This window comes from Cyanistes caeruleus, chromosome 18 (assembly GCF_971803275.1).
Source record: "Cyanistes caeruleus chromosome 18, bCyaCae1.hap1.1, whole genome shotgun sequence".
Lineage (NCBI taxonomy): Eukaryota > Metazoa > Chordata > Aves > Passeriformes > Paridae > Cyanistes > Cyanistes caeruleus.
The window spans coordinates 1767075-1777360 of record NC_141718.1 but is presented as its reverse complement, the minus strand read 5'-3'; positions in this window follow the sequence as shown (position 1 = coordinate 1777360).

Sequence of the window (10286 nt, the reverse complement as noted above, 5' to 3'; positions counted from 1 at the left end):
AGCAGCAGGATGGGGACACCCCCAGCTCAGTGCCACTGAGGGCACCACAGCATCCTCCCATGGGCTCTGCCCCAGTGAGAAATGGGCACAGGGTGGTTAAAACAAGCCTGGGTTAGGGCCTGGAATGAGAAGTATTTGTGTGCTGGTTTCCCTGCCATGGCTGCCTTTGGTCTGGCTGAAACCTTGCAGGCATCTCTGGAATGACAGAAATGCTGAATGTCCTGTGAGCTGGCTTCTGCACCCTCAGCACAGCCTCGTGCACAGGAGCCTGTCCCGGCTGGCCCCGAGGGGCTGGCACCCTGACAGATGTAAAGCTGGGCTGCTGCATGTACAACACAGGAGTTTGGGGATTAAGCTGTATAAATCCACCTTCAAAATAATTTTGTTCTGAGCCAACATCCCCGCTGCCACCGATGCCCTCCCGGGCACTGTGAAAGCATCTTCTCCTCATGCATGGTGACAATAAGTGCACAGAGCTTCCCCTGTCACATCATGGCTTGGATCCCCCTGCTGTGTGTGAAGGCTGTGTTCCACTGCAGCCTGGGGCACCTCTGCACTTGCACTACCCCTGGCATGGCACATTTCCACACTTCTTTTCTTACCAAAACATCTCAGGGGACATTCTGGGGGTTTGCTCTGGTTTTGGCCCTGTGTTTAAAGTTGGCATTCGGCTTTCTAACCCCAGACTCCATTCCCTGCAAAGTGCCCAGCTGAATTCCTGCCTCCAGCCAGAGCCTGGCACGCAGCTGGGATGCCATCGTGCCTGCTGTGCCCTCCCTGCCACTGCCACCCAATAAAGTGCCACCAGCAGAACAAGTGCACTCACCATAGGTTTGGTTTTCCAAGAGCTCCCAGACAAGCCCTGTTCACAATATCGACATTATTCCTCACTCAAATGAGGGAACCACAGAAAAATGTGATTTTGGAAGCCGAGTAACTTAACTCCCTGCAGCTGTGCCTTGGGCTGGGCTCCAGCTGCCTGGCTGCCCACAGGGCTCCTCCACGCTCACACAAGCACGATTCCTCCTAAAACTCACTTCCCAGGACGGGCAGTTCCTGTGAATGAAATCTGGGACTCTGATTTCCTTCCTTGGGCCGCCCCGTGGTGGTGGCACGAACACGTTTTGTCATGGAGCTCCCCACTGGAAGGCAACGCTGCCCTTCCCCAAAGATGCTGTTTCCCAGCTGAGCTGGGGGAGGATCACATCCCCCACTCTGTGCTGGTTAAACCGTGTGGTTTTCCCCACCCAACCCTGCACCAGCAGCACAGAGACCTCTTTCAAAGCCAGTGCCAAGATGCTGGCTATGGATCTGACCTCACCCCTCCTTTGGAATGATTCCTGTGGCGGTGACGCGCTGACATCCTACCCCAAACAAACCTCTGCCATTCTCTGTGCGCCCTGGAGAGCAGCAGGAGCTGGCCTGGGGAAGGTGACAGGCCAGGGACAGCACTTAGGGAGGGCAGGCCAGGGAAACTGGGAGCGCTGCGGTGCCACCATCCCTGTGACACGGAGCGCCCTTCTCTTGGCATCACTTGTCTCAGCAGTGAAGGGCTGCAGCCTCCCAGAGTGATTACACCAGCTCAGGAAAGGCTCTGAACGCCTTTCTGCCGCTGCTGGGCAGGCTGGTGGCAGCACATGGCCCCAGCCACGGTGGCACCCCCAGTGTCACAGCACCCTTGCCCTGCTGCCTCTCGTGGGCTGGAAGCGGCTGTTCTGCAAGGAGCTTGGCCGGGAGCTCAGCGGGTCCTGACACCCAGTGACACCCTGAAACAAACACCCAGTGACACCCTGAAACACCCAGTGACACCCTGAAACACCCAGTGACACCCTGAAACACCCAGTGACACCCTGAAACACCTGATGTCACCCTGAAACACCCAGTGACACCCTTAAACCCCCAGTGTCACCCTGAAACACCCTGTGGGTTTATCAGGGCTGCAGTGCCCGGCTCTGTGCTGAAGGTGAGCCACAGGAAACCCACTTAACAACCAAGGCACCTCCACAAATCGGTGTGACCAATGTTTGTCTCGCCAGCTGAAGGACTCTGTCCTGTCCTGGTGAGCACCTGGGGACAGTAAATCACAAACGAGCTCAGAAAATGCAGCTGATGCTCCAAAACCTTCCTGCCCCGGCCATGGAAAACAGCAAGGCTAATAGCAGGCACCGGCTTTCTCTTTAACCTGAAATCTTTACGAGTGATCAGCAAATTTGAGAGGTCCAATTAAGGAAAATCAGCACTTCATTAGCTTCCTGAAATGCAGCCACGGCTGGAAGGAGAGACAGCAGAGCTCAGTGCGAAGGAGCCTGGGTGAAATGCGGAGCAGAAGAACACCCAGCACTGTGGAGTCCCTGGCCATGGGGCTGCCAGGCTCAGCTCTTGGGAGCCTCTCCCTTACCAGCAGCTCCCAGGCTGTGGATTAGCTGGGGGTTAATTATTTTTTTAAAGGCATGGCTTGTTGGATGGTGTGAAATGCTTGCCCAGCACTTGGGCTGGCTCTTGCCATGGGTGAGCTCATTCTCCATCCCACTCCCAAAGCGCTGTGCTGGTGCCCCAGGCCCGGCACCAGCACAAGATAACCCCAGCCCAGCTCCAGGCATGGGGAAGCCCAGCTTCCCTGGCAGATGAAAGGGAAAAGCTTGAGGTTAAGACTTGGCAGTGAAGTGAGACACCTCTCCCCTCCCTGCATCCCTGCCCTGGGTTATGGAACGCTTTGTTTTTTAAGACAGCCTTAGGAAAACGGCATGAAAATTTAATCACCCCGGCACAAAATCCAATAGCTGCTCTTCACACACATCTCACTGCGATTTATTCTCCTGCTAAAGCCTTCACACTCCCCATCCACTTAGGGCAGCTCATCTGTCCCAGGGAAAAGCAGTGTTCCCACCAGCCCAGCCATTCCCACAGCCACTCCAGGTCCTGCCAGATCCGTACTGGGTAGAGGGGCTGCAGGTGCAAAGTGCTTTTTACACCTCTGTGAATATTGCTGTGAGCTCAGCGAGGCTCAGGAGCATCTTCATGGGGCCAGACTGCCCCAGGACAGTGATATTTCCCGGGCAGGAGCCCCTGCAGGGTTCTGTGTGCTGCTCCCAGCTCTGAGCTCCAAGGAAAGATTTCTCTGTGGAAACCGAACATGAGTGATGAGACACCCGGTGCTGCAAGCGATGGGCTTTGGCTCTTTACCCTTCCCTGGACTTGTGCTCAAGGAAAGCCATGACATTCATCAGGAGAATATCCTCCAGTTAAAACCAGAGACCCTGATTCTTTTAACAATTTGGCAATGAATTAATGACATTTTCCAGTGGAAAAGAAATTGCAAAACTCTCCCGGGAGCTTCTGATGTGACCCAAACAATCTGTCAAATCAAGCCGACTGGAGCCTGCCCACTCAGCAGCTCCTGTGGCTCTGAGCTCATCCCCAGCCCAAGGAGCAATAAATAAAAATCCAAGAGGATGACAGTGGATTCCAGGGATGGGTTGGGGTCTCTGGCTCCATCGATACCCCTCAGCAAGAAGGCCTGAGAGGGTGGACATACAGGTTTTTAGGAGTACAGTGCCTTGGATGATGGGTTTGTTTAGGATATCAAGAATATCAATGCTCTTTAAAATATCAATGAACCCCATGGTATGGGTGGAGGTGCCCCAGTCCTTCCAAACCTGGACTCCCCATCACCTCCAGTTCCAGCCCCACGTGCCAAACCACTCTGCTTCAGCATGGACATCTCTGGCCACTGCATATCAAGCAAGAAAAGATGCTTAAAGGGACTAATAGCTGGAGCTAAAGGAGAGATTATCCTTATCCAAATTGCCTGCCCCTCAGAGAGAGCTGGGCAGACTTCCAGGGAGGCAATGGAAGCCGTGTCCCTGGGCAGTTGAGGGATGCTCTGTGCCCCCTAAGCAGGAGGGCTGTGCAGCAGTGCCCAGCTGAAGGGATGAAGGGCTGAGAACCCCCCTAGTTTAACACCCCATGGAATCCCCACAAAGCAGGAGACACCCTGGGAGAGGCTCAGAGCAGGGCTGGGGCTCATTGCAATTCCTCAGCAGCGTCCTGGCTGCATTAGGATGGAGTGTGAGCTCACGGGTGCTGAGCAGGGAGAAAAACGCTCATTTCTTGGGCAGATCCGCTGCCCTGTCGGTGCCCACATCCCGAGTTCCCTGATTTACAGTTAGAAAGTTCGACTTGACTGTGCTCAGAATCATTAAGCTACAAACCATAGACTAATTATGGGGCCCTGGGCAAAAATGTTAATCCAAAGAGCATAAAATTATAATGACTTTCTTGGCATAATTAGCCCAAACAAGATAAACAGTCCAAACAGCAACCGCAGCTTCGGCACATTCCCAGTCCCAGCTCAATCCACTGCAGGGTGGTGCCGAGGGCAGTGGCAGGAGGGATGTCCTGAGGACAGGGAGGCTGGGGAGCTGTGACCAGCCCTGCTGGAGCTCAGGCTGTGGCATCACAGGCCAGCTGGGATGTTCCCAGCTCTCCCATCAAGCAGAGCTGCACCACGGTCTGGGATTCCCCAGCCACTGAGGGGACCAAACCCAATCCGCCACCAGAGACGCAGGGAGGATGCAGGCACTGCCACCAACACGGTGTACATCCCTCCTTCTTGCCAAAACACTGCATGCCCACAGGGACAGCACATCCCAGCGTCATCTGGACCAAAAATTCATCACATCAAGGCAAGCAGGGCTCTCTCAGGTCTGCCAAATCCAGAAGGAGTCACTCAGATCCCTGTGCCTCTTATCAGTCCCGTGCCAAGGGGCCAGAGACCGAGTCCAGGGGTCTGGGGAAGTGGCCTCGGGCAGGGTCAGAGGAGCCATTTCCAAAAGCACAGCTCAAGTGGAACACTCACTTTATCTGCATCTTTATTTATTTATCGCTGGCTGGGAAGTGCAACACAAAAGCTAATTATTTGATAAAAGCTTTGGGCAGGGTATTAACGAGCCAGACTTCTAAGCAGATTTCCAAACCTCTTTTCTTTCTCCACCTCCAGATCGGAGCTGGCTGTGTTGGGGTGGGCTGGGAATCACAGGGCCCCTTCCCACGTGTGACAGGCTCACCCTGCACAGCCTGGGGACAGGCACAGCCTGGGGACAGGCACGGCCTCCACTGCAGCACCAAAGGGCTGCTGGCCCTCTGTTCTCCCTCCTGGAGGAATGCTGGCTGTTCCTGGTTCCAGAGACAGAAGGAAGAGAGGGTTGGAAGACGATGGGCAGCAGTTCAGAAACTGAGCATCCATCAGCATCTCCTTCCCAGGCCCTGTTAGGAGGTTTAAGCTGTTCACACCCTCCCACCAAGACGAGCCTTTGGACTCATTCTGTCCCTATTTCCTATTTTACCAGACTACTCCAAAAGCAAAAAGAGCAGCTCCTCTGATGTGCCCAAACTGCCACCCTTGGCTACAAACAGAAGTGGCTCTGCAGCCAGGGCAGGGAACACACGGAGTGCTGGGGGCATTTTCCAGCCCAGAAAATCCCAACTGGACACCTGACAGACTTTCCTGGGTCAGTGTGGCATCCCTCTCCCTGCCTTCTCCCTGTCCCCAACACCAGCTGGCTTTATGGACACCCATTGGAGCCATTCCCCAAAAACCTGCTGTTAAATCCAGCTGTAAATCCCAGTTTCCAGTTAATTTCTGCCATTCCAGGCAACATCCTTGAGACAAAATATTGCTCATATTTGCAGCCACACTCAAAAGAAGGTCAGACCAAAAGCATGTGGCTGGAAGCCCCATGGAGGGGATCCCACCCCTCAGCTCCACCAGTGAGCCTCAGCTCTGGCTTTTGATGGGAAAATTGAATAAATCCATCCCTGTTCTCCCTGCAGGTTCATCTCTGTGTGGGGCTGCCCTTGTGGAAAACCCACCTCCCACCCACTCAAGGCAATGAAACCACTCAAACATTTTAAGAACAGCATGTTAGCTGGAAAATTTTGCAACCACAGGATAATGGAGACCATCTCCAGCAAGCAAGAGATGAGGAAGATGAACGACATCGATAAAGGACATTTCAGCCCAAAGCAATTTGAAATCAATGCAAATGGGAGAGTTTTTGCAGGCAGATGTGCAGGGGCAGGGCTTGGCCATCAGGGCTGCAGGTTCCCTCCTGGCAGCACAACCAGTGAGCCAAAATTGGCTCTTACACTGGTGTATTTATTGGCTGAATAATTTTAATTCCCTGTTAATTGGGAAAATTGTGTTGAAACTGAATGTGTCTTGAACCAGCAACTATTTCAAATAAGGGAGAACAACTGCACCAACAGTGAAGCAAGGCTTGTGAGCAAAGAGCATCTTCTGGGTGTGGAAATGCTTATTTGTCCCAGCAGTTAAACCACCACCAACACAAAAATCAATGTGTGTGCACATGCTGTCCCTCCCATCTGTGCCTATAAAGCTCCCCACAGGGACACCCACCCAACAGCTTCCACTCCTCTTTTCTCAGTCAAACTTCAGGGTTTTTTTAGGACGTGACACATGAAAGAGCTGTGCCAAAGAAGGGGGTTAGCAACATGAAAAGCCAATTCCAGATCCTGTGAGCACAATGAATTGCTCTTTAAAAAAAAAAAATCTAATCAAGAACTTTTCCTTTCTTCCCTTCTTTTGGGTTTTTTTTTTTTCCACCAAGGACGGTATGTGAAGTGTATAGTCTCAAAAGGAGATTTACTAGAGACTGCTGTGACTAAGGCAAGATGTAATTAGAAGAGGGGAGGAACATTTATCATTTGCCAGAGTGAATTAGGTATTTCGACTTCTCAAAAGAATTGAACACAGAGGGTGAATTTTTTTCCAATTTCTCTCACATCTCCAATATTATTAAGTTCAGCTAGAAAACACTTGAGACAAATTGACTCATCTGAGCCCATCTCTTCATAATTGCTACACATTTTAAATTGGCTTAGTTAAATGAACACTTCGCATGGTGGTTGACAGGCTCTGTTGTCTGGATGCAATATTAAAAATATCAAAATCAACACGAGAGCTAGAGCAGAGCTTGGGGATGTTATTTTTCTGAGCACTGGATGTTGCTTTAGCTGGACTGTAGCAAATACCTACAACTCTCAAGGTGTTTTTAGGCAAAGATTAAGAGATACTATTCCTTTCCCATTAATAGTGAGGTATTTTTTTCCCTTTTTCCTTCTACTTAGCAAGAAATTTATAAGCTCTCATGCTAAACTGGGCCATCAGCCATGGGCTGTGCACAGAAACCATCCCAGTAATGGTTATTCACTTTGCAAGCCTCCACAGAGTGCAGTGCCCTCGTATATTGTGCATTTCCAATTGTTTGTATGGAACGTGCTCCGCTCCCAGCAGTCAGGAACCTCCAGGTGCCTGATCCTGCCCAGCTTTTTGTGACTCCAGACAGCGTTGGGAGCTCTGGGGCAGAGCTGGAGATGCTCAGCACCTCCCCAGATCCCAGCAAATCCTCTCTCCCAGCTCCTTCTCTCTCATCCTCAGTGCTGTGCACGTGAGATGTTTCACGGGTCTCCTCTAAGGCCGACCGAGAGAAGGGAAGAATTCGGGTCCGTGCTTTGCCAACGTGATCTCAGACTGCATTTGTAAGACTCAAGAGCTTTGTGAAAACCCAAAGCCAGGCAAAATAATTGCTGATACAGAAACATTTGAGCAGCTCAGGCATGCATTAGATAAGGGATCTTGTTTCTGCTCCCCCTCCCCTTGGCCTGCGTGCTTCCTTTCCACATTGTTTTATCACGAACAGAAAATAACAGCAGAGACGGAGAGGCAGAGCCTGCCAGCACTGTGATTTATGTTGGCTTTGGAGCTGAAACACTTGATAAAGCATCCAAAGCCTTGGATGACTGCACAGGGGCCGCAGCAGAGCTGGGTACCAGCCTGGCCTCTCGCTGCCCGTGGAGCTGGCAGGGGAGGAAGGACTGAGGACACAATCCCCAGGGATGAGCTGCCATCAGAAATGCAGCAATGGGGACACTGGGTTGGGATTTCCAACCTCCAGCCCCTTCCTCCTGCACCCACACCCACCTCTGCTCCAGCCCCTGAGCCAGCACAGCTCTCCCTGCCCTTGGGAACCACACCGGGGGCTGCCTGCTCCAAAAAAAGGAGGAGCAGGTGAAGCATCACCCACCCAGCTCATGAGGCTGCAGCCTGATGCTGATTATAAATATCACTCAACATCTTGCTATAAAATGCCCCAAAGATGGGGACCGTGTGTCCATGGAGGCTTTGCAGCTTCTCAGCCCGGTTTGCTGCAGAGATACACAAAAAATCCAGGTTGGCAGAATTTTTCACAGGACTGGGATGGAAATAAACGGGTTCCCAGAGCCCAGTGTGTATTTGTTAATTCCTGTCCCAGCAGTGAGATTTCCCCTTTATTTAAATAGCGTCTCCAAGGCTTTACCCTTACTCATCTAATAAAGCAGCGTGTCAACCCCAGCTCGGCATCACAAAATGAAGGGCACTCAGTGATTCCCCCACGGGACAATTAAATAGAGAAGAAAACAAAGGATCATCTCTGCCTGAGCAAAGATCTCTCATTGCACCGAGGGGCTGGGGGGAGAGGGGTTCACTGGGTGTGATGGGACACGAGGGAGAGCCCAGCCTCCAGGAGAGCAGGGCTGCACAGAGGAATTAAGGGCTCTAAACCACGGAATAAAAGCTCAGGGATGATCCTCCAGGTGGGATGGGCAGGGGGCTCTGGCAGCAGCACTGGGCTGCCCTGCACTGGTGGCCCCACAGGGATGTGAATCAGCAGCTGAAATGGGAATTCGCTGATTTGGAGCAAAAAGCCAAGGGAGCCAAGCAAAACACCCCAATTTAGCAAACCCCACCCTCACACAGCCTGCCCACAGCCCCACCACCTTTCCCCTTCCCCAGACAGCAGCAGTGATGGCACCCCTGGGTTTAACATCAAACTTTTTAAACTCTGGTTTTTTTAATGAAAAGACCTGAGGGCATTTTTAGCACATCTCCATTGAGTTGCTTGCCCAAAAAAAAAAAAAAGAGGACACTTGGAGAACAGAGCTGTCCTGAAACATCGTTGCTGTCAGGAAATATGGTGTTCTTATCCCCTTTGCAGAAGGGAAGCCAGGAATGTCTCCTTTAAAGTGCCTCAAAATGAATTTAATTTAGAATGGATTTCACATTCGCATTTGATGAATTAAAACCAGTGTGGTTTAACAACTATGTAATGGGGTATATATATGATCTGTTAAACAGGTGTTTGAGGTTTAGCAATTATCTAATAAGAGACTTATACATATTACAGTAGATAAACTTCAATAAATATGTTCTTAATCAACCGGAGAGCACTCAACATACAATTACCGTCCCTGCCACATCTTGTTGAAACGAGCAGCTGATTCAGTGCACGGCGGGATTTTATGTGCTGCTTAAAAATAAAAAAACCCTCCCTTGTCTCCTGTTTGTGCTGCTGGGGTGGGGTCTCCTTGCTTTTCCCCCGGGAGAAAAAAATTCCCTTCCCAGCAGGGATTTGTTTTTCCCCCTGTGGAGTATCAGTGATGGGGATGAGTGTGACAAGCACAAGCTGCTGCCCTCCTCTCCCCACCTTGCTCATTCACCGAGAGGAAAGGAAAGGGATTCAGGATGGAGAGCTTCATCCCGACGGAGGGATTTGCATTAGGAGGTGTCAGAAGTGGAGCAAGAGGCTTTAGGAGCCCCACAGCACCTCGGGGTTTTCCGAGGCCAGCTGTGCCGGGGATCCTGGCTCTCTCCGGGGAAGGATGCACAAAGCCAGCCCCGTTCTGGGGTTAACGCTCTGATGTTTTGGCTAATTTGCCACGTTTCTAGCTCGGGTGTTAAATCTAATTAGCACATTAGTGCTGGCTTTCCCAGCTGTAAAACAGCAGGGAAATCCCTACTAACACCAGAGACAAACGATGGAGTTGTCTCAGCAGCTTCCAGCATCCCTTTTTCCCCCAAAAGCCGGGTTTCACCCCAAACCCGAGGACCACGACATCGCAGCATCCCTGCCACCGCCGGGAAAACGAGCACGGGATGCTGTGTGCGGCAGGAAAGCACCCAGAAAATACCGCTGGCTTCACCGAGCTGCTTTGGGTTTATTCACTGATTTCCAGGAGAGAAATTCGCGGTGGGTTTGAGTCAGCGCTGGGACGGAGCAAAATTCAACCCACAGCAGCAAAATCGCATCCCTGGACCCAGCCCCTCCTCATCCCACGGTGTGTCCCCAGTGGGTGACCCCCACCCCGGGGACACGATGCTGCCAGCAGGGAGGGGGAGATCCTCCCTGCCCAGGGAATTTCCCTCTCTTTCCCCTTGACTGGTGGGA